We start from the raw sequence: 23347 nt of genomic DNA on the forward strand, positions 1-23347 counted from the left end.
GCTCTGGGACAGTGCAGGCTGCGCATGGGTCCCGAGGCTGGGCGACGGGGAAAGGGAGAGGGCTGCCCGCCTCTGACAAGGGGAGCGGAGAGTTCTAAGCCATGGTCTTATCTGGGGGGAGCGTGGCCAAGGATCTTAAAACACGTTGACTGAATGGGAAGCACGTGGCTCCAGCGACAAGGGTCAACAGTTTAGATGATCAAAGCACACGACACTAAGAGACTTGTGCGTGATTAAAGCATGCCCTTTAGCTCTCGTTTGCGGTCTCGCCCCTGACGTGATCACGTCAGGGGTGCACAGAATCTTTGTCTTAAGACAGCGTCCAGGAGTCGCTCCCAGAATAAATGGACAGAATGGATGCGTGTCCCTGACAAGAAGGGAAGGTGGATTCCCACGCTGTTAGAATCTGAACCTGGGCTTCAGGGAGACCAGGAATTTGAGGCCAGCCTCTTGGGCCATTAACCCAGGGCTAAGTGCTAACGTGGAGTGGTCGCCATGCCCATCTCTAGTCCTGGAGGTGAGACCACGAGCAGCCGACACCACGGGAGTCGCCAGGGGACACTCCCATCCGAAGGGAGGCTCTGCCATGCAGCTGTGAGGACCCCAAACCCCGTGTCCAGAAAGAGGATTGACGCGGGAGTCCTAGTTGTGTTATTCATTGATTTCAACCAACACCCACTTACTGAATGCCTAGCCCAGGCCAGGCATTGCCCAGGAATCAAAGCAGACCAAATTCCCTTCCCTCGTGAAGTTTATATTCTACTAGGCAGTGGCGGGTGGGGGGCGGAGCAGGGGATAGAGACAGTAAACAAAATGAATAAGATAAATATATACTATGTCAGATGGTGACAGATGCCAAGGGGAAAACGGAGCAGAGCTAGGGGCTGCCAGGGTGGGGTGGGGCTGCAACTTTTAAAGGGTTGTCACGTGCCTCCCTGAGAAGACTCACTAAAGAGATGAAGAAAGTGAGGGGCAGAGCCATTTAGGCATCTGGGGGAGGAGCATTCTTGTGGAGGGAACAGCCAGTGCAAAGGTCCTGAGGTGGGACCATACCTGGCTGGTGACTAAAGCTGAGTGAACCAGGAGACAAGGAGGAGGAAAGGTCCGCACAGACCATCACAGGGGCTTTGGCTTTTGCTCAGGGTGAAATGGAAGCGACCAGAGGGTTTCAGCCCAGGAACAACTTGATTTGACTTGTGTCTTAACCAGGTCCCTCTGGCTGCTGGGTTAAGAACAGGCGAAGAAGGAAAAGGGTGGCAGCAGAGAGAGTAGTTAAGAGGCTAATGTGATAATGCAGACGAGAGACGGTGACATGGCCCAGTCTGGGTGACAGCAGTGGAGGGGTGCCAGTCAGATTCCGGATAAATACTGGAGGTGGAATCAGCAGGATTTGCTAATGGGTTGGATGTGGAGTGTGAGAGAAAGGCGTCAAGAGTGTCTCAAAGCCTTTTTGCAATTAGAAGGATGAGAACAGGAAAATTTCAGGAGAAGCAGGCCTGGGGTGCACCCAGGAGTTGAGTTTTAAAGATGTGAGGTGTGAGAGGCTCCGACAACCAAGCCGGGATACTGAGAAAGCAGATGGATGTATAAGTGAACATCTGAGGGGCAAGGAGTAAGCTGGAGCCAGCAGTGTATAGATAATGTGGGCTGGAGCCAGTAGTGTACTGAATATGTGGGTTGGAGGCAGCAATGTATAGATGACATGGGCTGGAGCCAGCAGTGTATAGATGACATGTGCTAGAACCATTAGTATATCGATGACATAGGCTGGAGCCATCAGTGTATAGAGGATGTGGGCTAGAGCCAGCAGTGTGTAGATGACATGGGATGGAGCCATCAGTGTATAGATGACACGGGCTAGAACTGTCAGTATATAGATGACATAGGCTGGAGCCAGCAGTATATAGATGATATAGCCTGGAGCCATGAGTATATAGATGACATAGGCTGGAGCCAGCAGTGTATAGATGACCTATTTAAAGCCACAAGACTGGCTGAGCTCATCAAGGGAGAGCAGAGAAGAGACCCAGGGCCAGGCTCTCCATCATTTAGAGATCCTAAAGAAGAGGGAATCCAGAAAAGGAGCCTGAAAAGAGGAGGCCAAAGAAGTACGAGAAAGTGGTGTCCTGAGCACCAAGTGAATTGGAGGCTGGGAAATGACCACTGGATTCAGCAAAGTAGAGGTCACCGTGACCCTGACAGAGCAGTTCCAGGGGAATGGCATGGGCAAAAGCCACAGGGATTGGGGCAGGTTCAAGAGAGACCAAGAGTCATGGAACTGGACACCCAGGAACAGACAAGTGTTTTGAGGAATCTCTGCTGGAAAGAGGAGGAGAGGGACGGAGTGGCAGCTGGAAGAGGAGGTCAGTTGAGAGAGAGTTTCTGAAAATGGAAGAAGTAACAGCAGGTGTGTGTCGTGACCGGCAGGATCCAATGGGAGGGAACTGACATGGGAGAGGGGGGAGAATTGCTGGTGGCGTGTCCTTGCATAGATGGGATAGGACCAGAACTCCTGCAGAAGAGAGGAGGGGGTGGCCAGAGTTAGGCGCATGGACGTCTGTCCACCAGCCCAGCACAGAAGGCAGAGCCTCGGCCCAGATGCAGGTGTCACCCCATCATAGATGGGTAACCCCAAACCTGAAAGTCCCTTCAGGGAGCTCCTGGTCCCCAATCCCATTCCTCAGCCATGGGGCCCCTTTGTTACGATTCCAGGGCCCTCCTGAGTCTACCCTGGGGTGGGTCACTCAGGTCTACAGACTCACAGCAGAGCCCCCAGCAGACCCTGGGCTTGGAAGGGTGAGCTGTCGCTGGGAATGAGCCCACAGATGGCCTCCCCAGGCCCCAGGCTTCAGGGCTGCATGTGACCATGATAGGAGGTGGGGCCTTTGGGAGGTGCGTAGGTCATGAGGGTGGAGCCCTCGTGAATGCGATTAGTGTCCTTATAAGAGAGACCCCAGACAGCTAGCTCACCCCTTCCACACCATGTGAGGACACAGCGAGAAGGCTGTGACTCAGAGAGGGCCCGCACTGATCACACTGGCACCCTGATCTCAGACTTCCAGCTTCCAGAACCGTGAGCAATCAATTTCTGTCACTTATAAGCCGCCCAGTCTGTGGTATTCTGATACGGCAGCTTCAACGGACCAAGACAGACCAACAGCCACCCCCTAACCCCATGGTTCCCCCTCAACAGTCTAACAGAAACCCTGTCCTTCATGTTTGCACACGACTTGCCCTTTTTATTCTTCTCCATGATGACTAGATGCCTCTTTGGAAATCCACCAACATGTCTGATCTTTCCACGTCCAATTATTACTAGAAATTTGTTTCAATACACCGATTTTTCTTGCCGTGTCCACATCCAAACACACAATCTTAAATAAGAAGACGCTCTAGGGTCGCACAGAAAAATAAAGCGAATTTCTTGCTCAGTCATGCTTGAACTATGTGAGATTACTGAGAAATTCAATGCAAGATAAACGAGTGAGGCCAGGAATCTTGCTGTGAGAGTTTCAAGAGCAGAGTTCTCCCGCTCTGGGTAACGCAGGGACTCGGGCCAGCAGGCAGAGTCCTCGCCTGTCTTAGGGAGGGAAGGACCTTCCCTGGCTTGGAAGGGGTCACCGGTCTCTGGGCTACCGCTATATCTCAACTGTCCCAGGACCCCAAATTCAGTCTCAGATCCCTTCGGAAGCGCCCGGGGATCTCTGAAGAAATGAAAACACAGCGACGAAAGGCAAAATTAGGAATATTGATCTCACCCGTCATCTCCTCTCTCCCCACCTTAAACCCCCGTCCAATCCTACGGGAACAAAAGGACCTTTTATTTCGGGGCCCGTGACAGTTTCAACCCCAAAGCCAGACCTCAGGGTTGCTCTCACAAAATGGAGCAAAACGGGATTTTGTGGACGTTGTTGTTAAACCCACTATTCTAATTAAACCCGAGGAGAGAAATCTTGGAGGTATTCTAGGTTTTTAGCCTAATTAAGCCTAATTAATGCTAAGAAGATACACTAAAATCAATTGCATTTTAGAAAGGCATTCTCAGCAAAAGCTTGGGGGGAAAAATGTTATTTTTGAAATCGAAAAAAGGCACCATAAGACCTTGAAACTATTTTCAATGACTTTCCTGTTACATCAGGATTTGAGATGAGTTTTCATCTCAAACACTTTCTACGGGTGCGGGGTTGGGCAGGGCCCAGAGCAGAAAACCAGCAAGCAGCCCACGGGGCCCCAACAAACGCCCAGCTTTGCCTGGTTCTGTTTTTGGCATCTCCCTTCCCAGCCCCGTATTAAGTCAGCTCCCAAAGCAGAGCAAAAGATAATTAGGGGAAAAAAATGGTATAAAATGTTCTAGCTCTGCTTGAAAGGTGGAAAGAGAAACAGATGAGGACTCTGAAACATAACTCAGGTAACAGGGGACCAGCCTCCCCGTCCTCCCTCCCTCTTTTCTCTCGTTCAAAATGTAGCCTTGGACAAAAAGCCACCTCTCGAACCCTCTCACATACCAATATTGGTCCCAGTTCCCCTTGCTTCTAGAAGTCGCGGCGGCTTGACCACCGTGACCTTTGAAAAGCATTTACCACTATTTCGGCATGAATTTTTAAAAGATAAATATTTGAAAGATTTCTATCCAAGTGCAATTTGAAACTATCTGAATAAAGAAAAAAGTAAGGCTGAGCTGAAAAAAAGCCCTCGAAAGCTTACTGTGCGCTGAAATCATGAAGACACGATTGCATTTCCGTGTAAGTCAAATCCTCTTTTTTTTTTTGACACAAATGTCGCACTCAAGATTAGATTGAATGTGGATGGCTGAGCTCAACAATTTGGGCTAAACCTCTTTGGGGATCTCAGCATCTCCCCAGGCTATTGCTCAGCCCAAGGTGATTAGGAGAGCATCTGTGAGGACACAGAACACCAACAGAAATTGACCAGATTCTTCACTCTCTGGCAAATAGCAAGTGTGTTTCATCCTTATACATGAATGACCATGGACAACCACAAGAGCACATCCTGGCAACCTCTAGACAGGCCTTCCCCCAGTGGCAGAGGCTCTGGGCAGTGCCCAGGTCAAGGTCGACACTCAAGATGGAAGATGGTTGAGGGGCAGCCCTGGCTGACACGGGCTGCTGGGACCACAGGGGACAGATGTGGAGCCGGTGGAGTCCTGGCCGTACCCTCAGTGGACGAGAGGGGAATGCATCCTGGACCCGTGTATCTTCCCCCGGACACACAGCACCAGCAAAGCGAGACGCCCCAGGAATACAATGCGATGGCTGAGAGTAGGCGCCTGGATCCGAATCCTGGATCCACTGTTTGCTGGCTGGGTGACCTTCAGCCAGTGGCTTAAACCTTTCTCGTTTCCGTTTCTTTATCCGTAAACAGAGAAAGTAAATCCTGTCTGCCTCTGCTGGCTATTGCGTTAAATAAAATGAAGCCTACAGGGGCTTCCCTGGTGGTCCAGTGGGTAACACCTCGTACTCCCAATGCAGGGGGCCCGGGTTCCATCCCTGGTCAGGGAACTAGATCCCACATGCATTCTGCAACTGAGGGTCCCACATGCCACAACTAAGACCCGGCAGAGCCAAAATAAATAAATAAATAAATAAATAAATATTTTAAAAATGAAGCCTACAAAGCATGGGGTTCGCTTGCTGGCCCAGCACGTAGCAGATGCTCAGTAAGTATTAATTAGTGTCTAACTCACTCCGTTTTAAGGCAACCAAGATCAGCTGCTGGGTTTTGCCTGTTTAAATACCTGAAACCCCCAAAGCAGTTATGCCCTTTGCTATCTGTGATTTCAAAACAAACGAGTGAGATAAACACTTCAGGGAGCGCCTCGTGCTCTGTGCTGCGTTCATTCCAGGGCATATTTGTGGGGTTCGTCATTTTCACTGAATACTTCCTACTCGTTTCTCTCCTAGCATCGTGCCAAACCTAGCAGCTCTCCTTCCAAATGAACCCTGCCGGATTGCTGTTATAAAATGACATTTTATCATGGGCCCCCTTTCCCTTTTCAGAAACCCCGTCCTTGCATGAGACCTCAGAGCAGTGCATCATCCTTCCGGGGGAGTTTAATTCCCCGTAAGGAGATCCTTTTTGCTTTGCCTTCTTTGCCACAAGTTTCTGCGATTTGCATCGAAACGGGTGGCTTCTCCAGGGCTAATTCAAAGACAGGTGACGGCGCCTGCAGTGTCCCCACGAGCCTGTGCCAGAGGCGGTGCAGAGCCAGGCAGCACAGGTGCCTGGGGAGGGGGCGGCGGGATTCTCACCAGAGAGTAGGGTCTGCCTCTGCAGAAAATGACCTCTGGGCATCCCTCGAGACCTAGGATATGTGTGAACCTGCACAGCCAGAGAATGCAGAGCTAGCCGGAAGCAGTGTCTCTTTATCCCCCTCTCAGGATTTATCCTACAGAAATACACGTGTCCAGAAAGGTGCACGGACACACAAACACTGTTCACCATTGTGCAGAACAGCATGATTCATCATAGCCTCGAAGAAGAAACAACTCAATTGTCTGTCAGCTGATTCAGTAAGATGGGGTCCATCCACGGCTGGAATATTACTCAGCCACGAAGAGGAGCAAAGCACTGACACTCGCTACAATGTGGATGGACCTTGAAAGCATGATGCTCAGCGAGAGAAGCCAGACGTGAAAGACCACACAGTGTGTGCTTCCCTTGATGGGAAATGTCCAGAACAGGCAAACGCACAGAGACAGAGAGTGGGTGAGTAGTTGTCAGGGGCTGGGGGAGAGGGGGGCTGGGGAGTGACTGTTAATGGGCACGGGCACGGGTTTCTTTTCGGCGTGATGGAATGTTCTGGAGTTAGTGGTGATGGCTGCATCCTCTGGATATACCAAAAGCCACTGAACTGTATACTCTAAATGGGCCAACTTGACGGTATATGAAATATATCTCAATAAAGTGGTTTAAAAGAAGACACATGGGCAACATATCCCTGGTGGCATTATTTGAAGCCACAAAAAACTGCAACCAACTTAAATGTCCATCAATAGGGAAATCATTAAATAAATCGTGGTACATCCTCTCTGTAATACTATGATGTCATTGAAATGAACGAGGTACTTTCTCGAAGAAAGATCTCCAAGCTATACAGTGCCTGGACAGAGAAGACTCTCAAATATTTGAGAAAGAATCTATGTTAAAAAATGCAGCTATATATGCTATAAAATAGGTACATTCATTTAAAAGGTCTAGAAGGACACACATCGTATTATTGGAGGCAAGAAAGATAGGAGAATGAAACAGAAACTTACAGTCGTTAATGACTTCTGCAGATGACTTTATAGGAACCTGATTTTTGCATTACTTACGTATCGTTAAAAAAATTGTGATACATTTGTAAGCACTTGAAGGCAAGTCAGTTCTTGTAAATTTGCAGGCTGTACCTACAGAATGCTGTTTGTGCAGGGAATACCACTACTGTTCAACCCACTTGGTCTACAGTACGCTGCCGCTCTTACGACCGGAGCCATTAATGTTAATTCAACATTGAACATTAAAAGAAACCGTACCAGGCTTCCCTGGTGGCGCAGTGGTTGAGAATCCGCCTGCCAATGCAGGGGACACGGGTTCGAGCCCTGGTCCGGGAAGATCCCACATGCCGCGGAGCATCTAAGCCCGTGGGCCACAGCTACTGAGCCTGTGCTCTAGAGCCCGCAAGCCACAACTACTGAAGCCCGCGAGCCACAACTACTGAAGCCCACTCACCTAGAGCCCACGCTCTGCAACAAGCCACCACAATGAGAAGCCCACACACAGCAACGAAGACCCAACACAGCCAAAAATAAATTAAAAAACAAAAACGTACCGAATAAACCAACTGTGGTACATTCACACAATGGAACAGGACTCCGCAGTAAAAGAACAAACTCCTGAAACACACACCAGCACGCTGAGTCTCAGATGCATTACACTGAGTGAGAGAAGCCAGTCTCAGAAGCTACACGCTGTGTGCCACCACTTATGTGACACTGTGGAGAAGGCAAAACTACAGGGCCAGGGACAGAGCGGGGTGGCCAGGGGACATGGGGGGAGTGGGGTGAGGGCCTGGCTGCAGACGGGCAGCTCAAGAGAACGTGTTGGGGTGTTGGAACTGCTCTCTGCCCTCTGGGTGGGTGGTAGTTACAAGAATCTATGCGTGTGTGAATACTCACAGGGGGGTGCACCCTGACTGTATGTAAACTATGAATGAACCAAAGGAACAGAGTGAATTTACTGAGTGCCAGACATTGCTTTAGGCACGGGGCATTCAAAGGTGATGACAGCTCTGCTTGGGGCCCCAACATCCTTGGGCAAGGGATTCAGACAAGAAACCAGTCACCAGATACGCAAGGTGATCTCCCACAGATGTGGGAGGTGCCAGAGTGAGCACTCCCCGCACAGGGAGTAGCAGGTGCAAAGGCCCTGGGGCAGAGGAGGGCGGGGGGCTGGAGACGCTGGCAGAGACCCCAAGGGCACCGCCAGAAGTCTGGGTTTTATTCCAATTCCTGAGGGAAGCCCCAGGTGGGGGCACACTATCATCTCACGTTCTTAAAAGAGCCTTCTTTTCAGACCATCGGGAGAAAGAGTGAAAGCAGGAAAACGAGGGAGGAAGAAGCTCCCATGGCATTTACTAGTTCAAATTTTAGAAATAATTAATGCTTCATAAGTTCCTAATCGAGCTTCTTAAGACCCATATACGGAAGCTGGGCTTTATACCATTTTATAAAGAAGCCAAGTAACATTCACCCCAGTAAATGGAGGGTTAACTAGCTAAGTATTTAGTTAACATGAAAGTAAGTGAGGGCCTCTACTATTTTCTTTTGGCCAAGCCACGCGGCACACGCGATCTTAGCTCCCCGACCAGGGATCGAACCCGTGCCCGCTGCGTTGGGAGCATGGAGTCTTAACCACTGGACCGGCAGGGAAGTCCCCCTGCTATTTTAATGCAGGTAAATCATCGCAGCCCACAAGCATCAGCTTGCTTATGAATTCAGTGTTAATTGTCCCTACTGATTTATAAATACCATTATCCAAAAATTAAATACAAGTGTACACTCATTTTTTAAAAGGGCACCTAAGACAGAGGAACGGACAAGGCGTTGAATCTGTAGTTTGGTTATAGTTACTCACTGTTAGGATCAATAGAGTAAATTGATTTCAATCAGGGGTTGGCAAACTTTCTATAAAGGGCCAGAGAACAAATGTTTTTGGTTTCACGGGCCCCAAGTTCTCCGTTGAGGCTACTCCACTCCGTCACCATCTCTAGAAAACTGCCCTGGACCTGCCACAAGGAATGAGCCTGGCTGCGTTCACAGCCCTACGGGAGCCTGGGGCAGAGGGAAAAAACCGGCATTACTGATCCTGTCTTTAAAATTTTGATATTTTGCTCATCATGGATTATTCGGACATTGATTTTGATTTTTTAAAATACTGCATTAAGATACTGTTTATGCTGATGGCTGAGTTTTCTCTGGCGCTGCTCCCTCCTTGAATTTTGTGCCCGAGGCGCTGTCTCACTTGCCTCACCCTAGTCCTGGCCCTGGAGCTGTTCCGACAAAACTTCATTTTTGAACACTGAAATTCGATTTTCATATACTTTGCATGTGTCACAAAACAGTCTCCGCTTTCAACCATCTGAAAATGCAGAAAATATTCTCAGCTTGCGGGACCTACCGAAAAATCAGGTGGCGTGCCGGATTGGGCCCCTGGGTGTAGTTCGCTGAGCTGTTTTAGACGGTCATTTACGAAGCAGGTCCTCCTCATTTTTTTAATTAAAAAATTTTTTAATTTAAAAAACATTTTGACTCATCTTTATGCTCCATAAAAATAACTGCTCTCAAATGGGCACTCACATGACTGAACAAACCAGTCCTATTTTTTCCTTTGTGACATTCTTGCTTAGGTTACTTACGATTCCCTTCTCGCCCCAGGCCCCCTAGTGCACCAGCACGCATGCCCAGAACACCCCAGGAGGCCTCTGGGTTTGGTGCAGGGAACACCTGTGAGTGACCAGACGTGCCCTCAGTCTGCCCGCCCGCCCACCACTTTCCTTTCTGGGAAGGACTATCGACTCAAAAGTATCAATATGATCTTCCCAAGTGAGGGTGTGGAAGTGAAATAAGTTAACGACGCACTATTCGCTAGTTAGTATACGACCACAGACAAGATGAATCTTCAGGGCCTTTACAAAAACTGTGACCTATGGTTCGGCAGGAGAGGTGGGACTTATGAGACACAAGGTGTGAAAGAATATGCCTCCTCTAGTGTAATGCTGCAAAACACAAGTGGAGTAAAAGACTTAACTATTATTTTTTAAATTGTGGCAAATATATATCACAAAATTTACCATTTTAACCATTTTTAAGTGCACAGCTCAGTGGCATTAAGTACTGATACATTCACACTGTTGGGCCACCATCCCCACCATCCATCTCCAGAACTTTCTCATCTTCCCAAACTGAAACTCTGTCCCCATGAAACACTGACTCTCCATCCCCCTCCCCCAGCCCCTGGCCCCCACCATCTACTTCCTGTCTCTGTGGATCTGACTCCTCTGGGGACCTCGCGTAAGTGGAATCAGACAGTATTTATCCTCCTGTGTCTGGCTTATTTCTCTGAGCAGAGAAATAAGGTTCATCATGTCCTCAAGGTTCATCCACGTTGTAGAATGGGTCAGATTGTCCTTCCTTTTTAGGGCGGAATAACAGTCCATTGTATGGATGGACTATATTTTGTTTATCCAGGCATCTTTCAATGGACTCTTGGGTTGTTTCCATCTTTGGGCTACTGTGAATAGTGCTGCTGTGAACATGGGTGTACAAGTATTTGTCCAAGTCTCTAGGTATTTATCCAGAAGAGGAATCGCAGGATCGTATGGTAATTCCATGTTTAACTTTTTTAGGAATGGCCATAGTGTTTCCGCAGCAGCTGCACCATTTTACATTCTGCTGGTCATGCACAAGAGTTCCAAATTCTCCACATCGTTGCCAGTACTTGCTATTTTCTGTTTTTTTTTTTTTTCAATAGTAGCCATCCGAATGGTGTGAAGTGGTATCTCACTGTGGTTCTGATTTATATTTCTTAACGATGAGTAATGTTAAGCATCTTTCCATGTGCTTATTAGCCATTTGTATGTCCTCTTTGGAGAAATGTCTATTCAGATATTTGTCTACTTCTTAATCGGCCTAAGTGTTTGTTTGTTGTTGAGTTGTAGGAGTTCTTTATATTAACCCCTTAGTTCTGGATATTAACCCCTTATCAGATATATGATTTGCAAACATTTTTTCCCGTTCCACAGGTTGCCTTTTTACTCTGATTATGTCCTTTGAAGTACAAAAGTTTAAAATTCTTATGATGTCCCATTTATCTATTTTTTTTTTCTTTGGTTGCCTCTGCCTTTGGTGTCATGTCCAAGGAATCACTGCCAAATCCAACGTCATGAAGATTTCCCCCTGGGCTTCCCTGGTGGCACAGTGGTTAAGAATCCGCTTGCCAATGCAGGGGACACGGCTTCGAGCCCTGGTCCGGGAAGATCCCACATGCCGCAGAGCAACTAAGCCCTTGCGCCACAACTACTGAGCCCACGTGCCACAACTAGTGAAGCCTGTGCACCTAGAGCCTGTGCTCCGCAACAAGAGAAGCCACCGCAGTGAGAAGCCCGTGCACTGCAATGAAGAGTAGCCCCTGCTTGTGCAACTAGAGAAAGCCTGCGTGTGCACAGCAACGAAGACCCAATGCAACCAAAAATAAATTAATTAATTAAAAAAAATTTTCCCCCTATGTTTTCTTCTAAGAGTTTTATAGTTTTAACTCTTACATTTCCATCTTTGACTCATTTTGAGTTAATCTCTGTACCTGGTGTAAGACAGAGAAGGGTCCAACTTCATTCTTTTTGCACATGGACATCATTTGTTGAAAAGCCTGCCCTTTCCCCATTGAATGGTCTTGGCACCCTGGCTGCAGTAAATTTTTATAACCCAGTAACTAAAGCTAAGTGACAACACGTGAGGGTCTCATCTTGCCAGAAAGGGCACCAGAAAAGTGAATTTGTAAAAGCAGCTGACATAAATTAGACGAATCTGCTTTTCCTCTTCAATATTAATGGATATGTCTGTGCAGACCTCTTATTCCTGCTTTCAGTGGGTGTTTCCTTCCTATTCTTCCCATACGGAATATTTCTTTTTTCCTTTGGGCTGCGCCACGCAGCTTTTGGGATCTTAGTTCCCGGACCAGGGATCGAACCCGTGCTCTTGGCAGTGAAAGCGTGGATTCCTAACCACTGGACCGCCAGAGAACTCTCCCCATACAGAATCTGGGTAGGGCTGATGCACAACACTCTGCAGAGACACAAACACCACAGGAACACCCCTGCCTCTTCTGTTTACTACAAAGTGTTTGATTTGGACCTCATTTTTGCCCTCCTATTTTTCAAAACCTAGAGAATACTTGCGAAGTGGTTTAAACTCTGCAATACGCCTATTCAAACGGCTACAGCAGGATCCAGTAACTCGGTCTGAGGATTCACCAGGGGTTGCACTCGAGGGGAGTCTGTGAACTTGAAATTGACCATGAAATTCAAATGGGGGAGCATGTGTCTATGCCTGTTCTTCTGGGGAGAAATGACCCACTTTCAGCAGACTCTGAAAGAGGTCTGGACTGACTAAAGGTTAAAGAACCACTGGGCTATATGTCTTTTTTTTTTTTTTTTTTTAACTTCAGTTCACAGATTCGAGGACTCCAGTTAGATAAGCCTTGTATAATCCAGGCAGGTGAGTGGTCTTTAGGAGAAAGTGACAGAATGAATCTGCATCCTGGAGGAGGGCGTGTCACACCAGCAGTGCACCCCGCCATGGGGCCAGGCGGGCGGGTCACAGGAGGGGAGTGAGCCGCCCGCCCCATCTCTAGCAGGAAGCCACTGTCAGGAGGCGGCCAATCTTCTTCGCCACCACCCTTATTTAGGGATTCGAACAGTCCAGGAGGGGACTGTGCTGATGATTAGCTATCCCGTCAACGACTACCCTGGTGATAATTAACCCACAGACCGCCAAGCCCGGAAATGCCACCGACTTGAGGAAACCTAAAAGAGAAACCTCTGCCAGTGGGAAATAAAGGGAAGAGAGAAATCGTGTTTTGTTTTTTTGTTTTTTTAATTGTATCCACCCCAATCAAGCCAAAGAAACATACGCGATTTGCCATCTTTGGCAGCTGACACTGACCAGCCCCGCGGCCAGATCATCAAGGTGACTCCCGCTTACGTTCTTACCCCAGAGAAGCCAGTTCCTCCTTGGGGTCTAGCAGCGATTCCAGCTACAACAAACGATTTCAAAGTCATGCAGGATTCAACACAAGTGGGATTTTAGCTTTACATGAAGGGGCTGAAATGTGCAAACAGTTAGCTTTTTGATCTCTAAACACTGATTTTTTTTTTTTTTTGATTGGCCATTCCACATTTTGACTTCTTACGTGTCACTGGTTCGAGTGTGTTCCAACATAAAGGCAACAGTTTTAGACGCTGGGTCTCCCACACAAGCAGTAATTCATTTCAGAAATCACTCCTAGGCTCCATGGTTCGCGCCCCAAATTCCAGAGCTGGTGCGACCCTCCGAGAGGGACCAGTCCTCGGGTGACAGCCATCGGGGCCGAGTGTCAGCGAGTGGGAGGCCTGAAGGAAGAGGAACCAAAGCTTCCTGATGGCAGAGGACCTGGCCACCCTGAGTCTTGGTCTAAACCTCAGCCTGGCTCTCCAGGGCCTGGAAGACAGAGAGGCTGCCTGGAGAGAAAGGCCAGGATGCTGGGGACTGGGGAAAGCGCCATCTCACAGACACAAGGAGGAAAGGGGATGCAGCCTGCAGGATGGATGTCGCCAGACCAAGACTCTTTTTGTTTTTTAAATAAATTTATTTATTTTATTCTTGGCTGTGTTGGGTCTTCGTTGCTGCGAGCAGGCTTCTCATTGCGGTGGTTTCTCTTATGGCAGAGCACGAGCTCTAGGCGCACGGGCTTCAGTAGTTGGGGCACGTGGGCTCAGTAGTTGTGGCTCGCAGGCTCCACAGCGCCGGCTCAGTAGTTGTGGCGCACGGGCTTAGTTGCTCCGCGGCATGTGGGATCTTCCCGGACCAGGGTTCGAACCTGTGTCGCCTGCATTGGCAGGCGGATTCTTAACCACTGCGCCACCAGGGAAGCCCCCAAGATTCTTTTTAATTACAGCAAACAGGAAAAGATGATAGTACAGTAAATATCATCCCCTTCGCCTTAAAGGAAGTGAAAAATAGTGTTAAACGCTGCTGGCAAGTCTAAGCGTTCATACACCTCCAAAGCAGCATCGTGTTCACACTTGCATGATGCGGTACCCAGTGCTGGTCAAATACAACCAGCACTGTGAGTGAGACCAGCCCCTGGTTACCTTTTCCTGTAAAGGGCCCAACAGCAAATATTTTAGGGTTAGATGCTCCCTGTTGAGACTACTCAGCCCCTCTAACGTAGGGTGAAAGCTGTCACAGACGATATGTACATGGATGGGCGTGCCAATAAAACTTCACTTGTGGCCCCTGAAATGTGAATTTCACGTGTTCCAAAATATTATTCTTTTGTTGGTTTTTTTCAACCACTTCAGAATGGAAGAAGTCATTCTTGTCTCTAAGAGAGGCTAAAACAATTCCGGATAATAAAAAGACAGGTGTCAAATGACAAATCAGCGTCCAGAGGGTCAAGGACACCCCGAGGGTGATCCCCACAAGCCCGTCCAGTCTCCCTCACTGAGCGGAGGAGGCAGGATGTTGGGAAGTCTCTGAAAAGGACGTGCCCACAGCCAGAGCTGGAGACGTGTCGTGAGGCAGAGAGGGGACAGCCCTCATGTCCCGGGGCTTCTGACCCTCCCTCCCCTCTACCCCTCCCACCACGTAGCTCTGATGCACGCCCCCCCCCCCACCCATCTTTATGATTCAGGGTCTTTGGGCATTTCACAAAGGAAGAGAAATTTGTGGATGCAGGAAAACTGTAAAAGATGACACCTTTGAATAGACATTTTTCCAAAGGAGGTACAGAAATGGGCAATGAAAAGATGCTCAAACATCATTAGTCATTTGGAAAATGAAATTAAAAACCACAACAAGATACTGTTTCACAACTACTAGGTTGGCTATAATAAAAACAAGGGAAAAGAAGACGTGGAGAAATTGGAGCCCTCCTACACTGCTGGTGGGAATGGAAAATGGAGCGGCTGCTGTGGAAAACATTTGGCAACTCCTCCAGAAGTTGGTCACCGTTTGACCCAGCAACTCCACTCCTGGGTATGCACCCAGGAGAAATAGAAATCTATGTTCACACAAAAACTTGTGCACAAACATTCATAGCAGCATTAAATGTAATAGCCAGAAAGTAGAAACAACCCAAATGTCCATCAGTGGACGAACGGATAAACAAATTGTGGTCCATGCATACGATGGAATATTATTCAGCCACAAAAGGGAAGGAAGCTCTGACACTCGCTACAACGTCCATGAGCTTCAACACATGACGCTCAATGGAAGAAGCCTGTCACAAAGGGCCACGGGTTATATGATGCCATTTTAGGAAACGTCCAGAACAGGCAAATCCACTGAGACAGGAAGTAGATTAGCGGTGGCCAGGGGTTGAGGGGAGGGGGAACGGGGAGGGGCTGGTAACGGGCAAAGGGTTTGTTTTGGGGGCGATGGAAAAGTTCTAGAATTAGATAGCGATGAAGGTTACACAACATGGTGAATATCCTAAAAAATCACTGAATTGTACCTTAAAATGGTGAATTTTATGTTATGTGAATTTTATCTCAATTAAAAGAAAATGACCCAGCAAGTGTGGGCAGATGCCAGGCAAGAAGCAAAACAGATGCTCTATAAGCTAAACTTGTTCCTATATTCTTTACCTGAGAAGAAGCGAAACGCGGCACTGCTCCCAACAATGAGAGGTTAGGCCTGAGAACTGACTAGGTCGGAATTCTTTATATAACGTTTTCAGAAGTAAACTTGGTTAACCAACAAAAATACTCCTCACACGCTATCCCAAAGAGACCTTCTGTTTGAAGACCTCAGTGACGTGCGGGAAGGTGTAAGAAAGCCTGTTTTAAAAATGCCACAATGTTTGGTCAGACGTGTCCCGTAAACAGAACTGATTTTGGGAAAGGAGTGAGGAGTGAACAGCTAGGGGCAGGCTTCTCACCATCAGGAAACTGAAAGGAGAATATATCCCAGTTCAGGAGTTGAGAGAAGTGAAGACTCCCTGCCCGCCCCACGCAAGTGAACCTCACCACTGGAGGATAAAGGAGCAGGCAGTTTCGAGAAGATTCCATATTCATGAAACACTAATAAAGGAAAACCAAATTAGGTTAGTGTCTCAGAAGTCTTCAAGGATGTTAAAAAGAAAAATATGATCCGTTAAATTTAAAGTGGGGGGAAAGCCTCGATTAGGGATGGATAACTTTATTCTACTTGGTCAGAATTCTGGTTTTACGTTGTTTGTGTAGAGTTAAAGAGAGAGTCTGCACAGTAATGAGAAGTCAACGACATGGAGAGACAGAGGCTGGAGAGCAGGATCTAGAGGCTGCAGGAGGGGGTCCCCGCTCGAGAGGATACACTGCAGCAGGAGCAGGTCCCCTGGCTGGCACTGGAGGGTGATGACCCCGAGGGACAGGTCTTCTGCTGGGACCACAGCCAGTGAATGCTTTGATGGAGCGTCAACGTAGCAGTTGAACACCACGTACCAACAGGGAATTGGAAGGGGTGGGAAAATGCCGTTGCCATGCAAGCCTCAGCTCAGAGTCAAGGCAACAAGCGTGAACTTGTGTCAGCACAAACCGGCTGAGCGGCTGGGCCTCCCCCGAGGCACCCGCAGCCCTGGGCCCAGCTTGTGGTGACGGACTGGGGCTGAGTCAGCCGCACGTGGGCTGTGAAACGGGTGGAGCAGAATTGACAGGGGCTGGTCCAGGGAGAGGGGGTGAGGCGCTCCGGAACCTCCAAAATCAGGGGCAGAATACGATGGACGCGGTCATCGTGCATTTTCCTGGGGCGGGGGGAGGACACACGTGTTCACCCGATTGTCCAAAGGTCTGTAACCCGCTGTTCTATGAATGGGACGAGGAGTTAAGGGTAAAGGACTGGCACGTTGAAATGCCCTTAATAAGGAGCTAATTAAATACCTCGGGACACATCCATACAGAGGAATCTCAGGCAGTCAATGTAGAAAGATGCAGCAGACACACAGAGTGATAAGGAAAGATACATACTAAATAATAGATGAAAAGAGCACGTTGCAGAAAAGTGGTCATAATATGATCCATTTTTTTTGCCTACGTGAAAGGAATGAAGCACTGACACACACCACAATGTGGATGAACCCTGAAAACATGAAGCTTAGTAAGAGGAGCCAGTCACAAAAGGCCAGAGTGAGTGATTCCATTTATATGAAACGTCCAGAACAGGCAAATCCACAGAGACAGAGAGTGGACTCGTGGTTGCCAGGGGCTGGGGAGGGGCATGGGGGTGACTGCTAACGGGGATGGGGTTTCTTTTTGGGGTGATGGAATGTTCTGGAACTAGATAGCGGTGATGGTTGCATAACCTTGTGACTATACTAAAAACCACGGAATTGTACACTTTACAAAGGGGTGAACTTTATGATATGTGAATTACATCTCAATTAAAAAATAAGAAAGTATCAGTGAGAATGTTTTATCTGCACACAAACTATCTCAAAGGATCCATGCTGAACTTTATCAGCGGTGGAAGGGGCAGGAGGAGAGAAGAGGAGGAAGCCAGAGGCTCTCTTTTCCCTTTTTATTTTTTTGCGCTAGTTGAATGTTTTCTACAGTGAAAAGATATGACTTCCCTAATTGAAAAGAGGAAATAAACAGACTTCCGGGCACTGCCCATAAGGATCTCAAAGTCCCCCATAAGGATCTCAAAGTCCCCAAACGGTCCCTAGGGAATTGTGGGATCAAACTGCCCAGTGGCCCAGAGTGGACACCTGTTTTGTTTGCAAAGTCCAGTCATGATCACTTTAGAAAATGGCAAACATCGGAGGCAGGGGGGACCTGTGCTACTCAGACCTTTGAGTGAGGCTAGGAAGTACTGAACACAGTAAAGAGCTCAAACAGTGGTCGCCTTTTAAAAAGAGTAGGGATCAGCCATAAAAAAGAAACGAAACTGAGCTATTTGTAGTGAGGTGGATGGACCTAGAGTCTGTCTTACAGAGTGAAGACAGTCAGAAAGAGAAAAACAAATACCATATGCTAACACATATCTATGGAATCTAAAAACAAAATGGTACTGATGAACCTAGTAGCAGGGCAGGAATAAAGACGCAGACATAGAGAATGGACTTGAGGACATGGGGGTGGGGAGGGGGAAGCTGGGACGAAGTGAGAGAGCAGCATGGACATATATACACTACCGAATGTAAAATGCATGGCTAGGGGGAAGCAGCTGCATAGCACAGGGAGATCAGCTCGGTGCTTTGTGACCACCTGGAGGGGTGGGATAGGGAGGGTGGGAGGGAGACGCAACAGGGAGGGGATGGGGGACATGTGTATGCATATGGCTGATTCTCTTTGTTGTACAACGGAAACTAACACAGCATTGTGAAGCAATTATACCTCAATAAAGATGTATAAAAATTTTTTTAAAAATAAAAAGAGTAGGAATGGCCTAAAGGTGATGGCTGTCCTCATTTTAACACTTTTACCCACAGTGCCCAATACTGAGCTCGTGAAATGTGGCCGGTCCGAACCCAGACGCGCCGCGGGTGTAAACTACACACTGGATTTCAGAGACTCTGCACGCCAAGAAGGACGTGAACTACCTCAATAAAAACTGTTTCATATAGATGCCGTGTTAAAAAAACAACAATATTTTGGAGATACTGCATTAAATAAAATATACTGTTCAAATTAATTTCACCTGTTTTTACTTTTTAGAACGTGGCTACTAGAAAATTTTAACTGACACACGCAGCTCGCATTATGTCTCCGCTGGACAGTCGTGATCCAGGGGACTCCTAGAGTAAACCACCCAACCGGGAAACTGCAAATCTCTCACGAGGCCCTATTTTACTAGAAAGTAAGCGAAATGATTTTAGAGCTCAGTCAGATCTTGACCTAGTAGGAACTCGAGTCAATTCAACAAATAATTACTCTAATTGGTGCCCTACAGAGACAGACCTGGCCTGTCCTCAGGGGTCTTACCCTGCGTGAGAGAGAAAAGGAGACACACAGATAACTCCTTCTGTGGCAAAGGTGACAGGTGCGGACTCCAGGTGGAACTTGGGACCATAAACCCTGGGGCGGGGAACCTGGGAAGGTCCCATCCTGGATGCTACGGGACAGGCAAGACCATCCCATAGGTGGGGGGTAGACAGGGAGGGGGGACCAGTTCAAGAGCAGGCGCCGTGCACAGGAAGGTGTGCGTGTCACGCGGGCGGGGAGGCAGGAGAAGCACAGGGTGTGGACCGGGGGTTCTCTGGGAAAACAGGCTGTGAACGCTCCTGGACTCCATCCTCTATCGCAGGGCAGAGGTCAGCAAACCACCGGCCGCGCCCGCGGCCAAGTCCGGCCCAGTCTGCTGCCTGGTTTTCTACGGTCCACAAACTAAGAATGATTTTTACATTTTTTAATGGTTGAAAAAAAATCAGAGTCAAAATATTTTGTGACACATGAAAATGACATGAAGTTCACATTTCAGTGCCCATAAGTGAAGTTTTATTGGCACACGGCACCCTTCCCAAATGGCCAGAGCCGCTGCAAAAGCTGGTTCCAAACAGTGACAAGTGGCCCTATCACTCTGCAGAAAGGAGAATTCGTTCAGTCCACAAATTCTGAGTGCCATGTTTTGTGGACGAAATAAATCTAACAGACATAAGCACGTTTGTTTCAAATCGACTTTTTAACAGAGTGACATCTTTGAAAAGTTCCAAAGCAAACAAATATGAATTGAGCCGTTGCAATCGGCTTGACGCAGAATTAGGCATTTAACATTGTCCACCGTGTACAGGGCTCCTGGCTTTGGGACCTGGCAGCAGTTGGGTGGTAAGACTCCATGTTCCCAGGAAGATCCCTGCTTTCTGGAAAAGATCTTGACTTGCAATTTTGGCTGGGCCAAAAGGGGAGGCCATTAACAGCAGGGGTCTTTGATTAAAATTTCTCTGGGGATTTGGTAAAGGAAAACTACGTATTGAAAGGGCTGGAATGATGTTAACCTAAGCTGAATCAAAAACATGGAGTTTTGACGGCTAGCAGACATCGGGCAAGGGGTTGGTGATTTTTGCTTTGTTACTCCATGTAGGCCTCGCCCTCTAAAGAGCTCTCTGGGCTCAAGTGTTTGATTCACTCACGTGTGAAGTACAAAGCTCTGTGGGAAGTGCGGCAGGGACAGCTGTCCCTGTCCCCGGGGAGCTCACAACCGAGAACAGGAAATGAGACACGCAAACCACTACGGCACGTCCATGTCGTCTTGGGATGTGAAATCTATGAGCCGCGGCACCTCTGGCTGGTTAATCCTGGGGTCCCTAACTAGGGGGTGATTCTGCCCCCCAGGGGACATTTGCCAAGGGGTGGGCGCTCCTGGCAGGTGGAGGCCAGGGGTGCTGTGTTCAACCTCCTCCGAGGCCCAGGACGGCCTCCCCGCCCTCCCACCAAGAACGATCAGGCCCCAAAGGCAATGGCGATGCGTTGGAGAAACCTGGCCTAGTCTTCTGTTTCCCCACTTAGCTCACCAATTAACATCTCAAGGGTCCCTGGCGAAAAAGCATCGGAGAAGAGCTAAGATTTTTCGTCAGTAGAAATGACATTTCAGAGCGAGGGAAGACCCGAGTATAAGACCTGTTTAAGGCATGGCAAGTCCATTTGGAGAAGTCGTGAAAGACAGGCAATTGAAAAGGGAGATGGGGCTGGACAGAGACGAGCCTTGAATGCCGAGCTAAGTACGGCGTGGTTACAACGAAGGGGAGGGGCCAGTCCATCTGATTGGCTACAAAAGGCAGAGAGAATGTGCCCATCCTCTCCCCCTGACACAGCCCAGGAGAGCCACGGCGGGCTGGACTGGGAAGAGATGAAGAGGTGAGTGAGAATCGTGAGCCAACGGCACACAGGCCCACGCAGGATCTGGGAGTGATTCTGAGCGTGCTGTCACTGTAGAGCTAGAGGCTGGAGAAGTCCTGCTTCTAGAACAGGAGAGGAAGGCTGAGCTCCTCAGGCCACTGGGACTACAAGAGAGAGAGGAGCAAGGCTGAGCCCCGAGGAGCTCCCTACCCGGAATCTGGGTGAGGCCCCGTCACAGCGCTGCCCAGCCACCACGTCTAACTCCGTCACCCTGTGGTTTGTTCAGTTAGAAAACTGCTCATCGGTGAGTCTCTTCCGGTGCCCACTGAGTCTCCTTAGGGAGCACAGGCCAGGTGACAACGGCTCGGCCAGCTGTGGACTCAGGCCAGTGACGAATTCCGTGGTTACAGGGCTTCCAGAAATACCTTCTATTCACGCCTGCTTGTCATTTTAAGAGTTGGCCGTATCAGCGTACCACGATGTACGCAATTGATGAGCCCTGGAATTATACCCACTTCATGCTTTAACTTCCAGTCTGAATGTCAGTGGCCAATGGTGGCTAACAATTTAAAATTTCTCTATCACCTTCTCCCCTCGTAACTCCCCGCATGACGATCTATGAATACACTTAAGTATTCGACTAATTCTAAGCAACTCGGATGTTTGATATTTGGGACCCACAAATATTTGCTGAACAGATGGAAACCCTAGAGAGCTCTAAATATAAAGAGGTCCCCAGTATGGTGAATTCTTCTAGAAAATGGAGAATTCTTTTCAAAATCGAAGCACATCCTTCAAGCTGTTTTCTGTGGGTCTGGAATTCCGAATTTATTTTTTCTCCAAGCAGGCTCCATCTGTACGTATTCTGAGAAGGACAGGCGAGGTGGGAAAGCTCCAGGTGGTGTTTTCTTTGGGTTCTCCCTGGATGGGGTGGATTTTTGTGGGCTGGTGATTCTGGGGGGAAATTGCTTCCCTGGCCTTACCCCACAGATCACCTTTTGGACAGAAACATATCCTGGAAACATGGCACTATTTCGAAAAGATAAACAGTTTGCGTTTTAAAAATATAAGCATAATTAAGCGTTGCTGCAACTTCAGGAATGGGCTTCTATATCATTAGTGTGATTTCAAGTTTTCCGAGGAGACAGGAGCTCATGAGCCAAGCCTTCTGTCGTTCTGTGGGGACGCGTCCTTTCCCCTTCCTGCCAGGGAACTGTCCCCATCTGATGATCGCTTTGGTCTCTACCAGGCCTCACTGTCCCTGGTGCTCAGTCCTTGAGTTACTTCCCCCTCTGTCTTCAGAGCCCTTTCCCAGGTTCCCCCCTCACCTAAGAATTGCTGCGAAATCTTCTCTGTCCAGCATGATTCACAGTAGCCAAGTGTGGAAGCAGTCCATACATCCATCGAGGGATGAAAGGATAAACAAATGTGGTCCATCCACACAATGGAATATTATTCAGCTTTAAAAAGAAAGGAAATTCTGACACCTGCTACACCACGGATGATCCTTGAGATCATCAGTGAGAGAAGCCAAGACACAAAAGGACGAATACTGTCTGATCCCACTCACAGGAGGTCCCTCGAGAAGTCAAATCCGTAGAGACAGGAAGTAGATGGTGGGGGCCAGGGACTGGGGGAGGGGCTGGAGAGTCAGTGTTTCATGGGGACAGAGTTTCAGTTTGGGGAGATGAGAAAGTTCTGGGGATGGACAGTGGGGATGGTTGCACAACAATGAATGTCCTTAATGCCACTGAGATGTGCGCTTAACTTTATGTCATTATATTTTGCCATCATTTTGTAAAAAACCACTTTCCTATGACTCTTCGTTGGTTTCCTGCTCCTTGAAATCTGATGGCTCTACCTTTGGTCTTCTCACTCTCCACCTCTCTGAGTGAGCTCATCAGTTTTCACGACTGAAATGACCAATTACATGCTGACAGCTCCCAGATCCTGACCTCCAGCCTGGACTGCGCGTCCCCCCACCGTCCCCCGCTGTCTCCAGACCCTGAAATCCAGCAGCCTGGCAGGAAACTGCCCGCACTCGGCTGGCCCCCATGCATCTCAAGCTGGCCAAGCCCACACCTGAACGCATTACCCCTCTCCGCCCCACTAGCTTCTCCCAGGATCCCTGAGTCACTGAAGCAGCCTGTTCTACCTGATCCCCAAAATCAGACACCCAGGGATCGCCCTGGGCTCCTCCCTGCCCTTGGTCCCAAGAGAGTCACCGGGTCCTCAGAGCCCTGAGAATCCTGCAGCTCTGTCCCCACACAGCATCCCCGG

The 23347-nt window shown here is 48.5% G+C and overlaps 2 protein-coding genes across 8 annotated transcripts in view; one reads left to right on the top strand and one right to left on the bottom strand.

Moving 5' to 3' along the window:
- The window catches only part of RFX2 (regulatory factor X2), a 96374-nt gene that overhangs the window by 67015 nt on the left and 6012 nt on the right, over positions 1 to 23347 (bottom strand). The window lies entirely within an intron of this gene.
- Positions 1 to 23347, top strand: part of ACSBG2 (acyl-CoA synthetase bubblegum family member 2) — a 99604-nt gene that overhangs the window by 1024 nt on the left and 75233 nt on the right. Inside the window, exons 2-3 of the mRNA XM_082455559.1 lie at positions 18 to 17419; positions 18724 to 21085. The gene's annotated coding sequence lies outside the window, so the exon portion shown is untranslated. The remainder of the gene's footprint in view (positions 1 to 17; positions 17420 to 18723; positions 21086 to 23347) is intronic.

The sequence above is a fragment of the Balaenoptera physalus genome (genome assembly GCF_965194825.1).
Source record: "Balaenoptera physalus genome assembly, chromosome: 3".
In the NCBI taxonomy this organism is placed as follows: domain Eukaryota; kingdom Metazoa; phylum Chordata; class Mammalia; order Artiodactyla; family Balaenopteridae; genus Balaenoptera; species Balaenoptera physalus.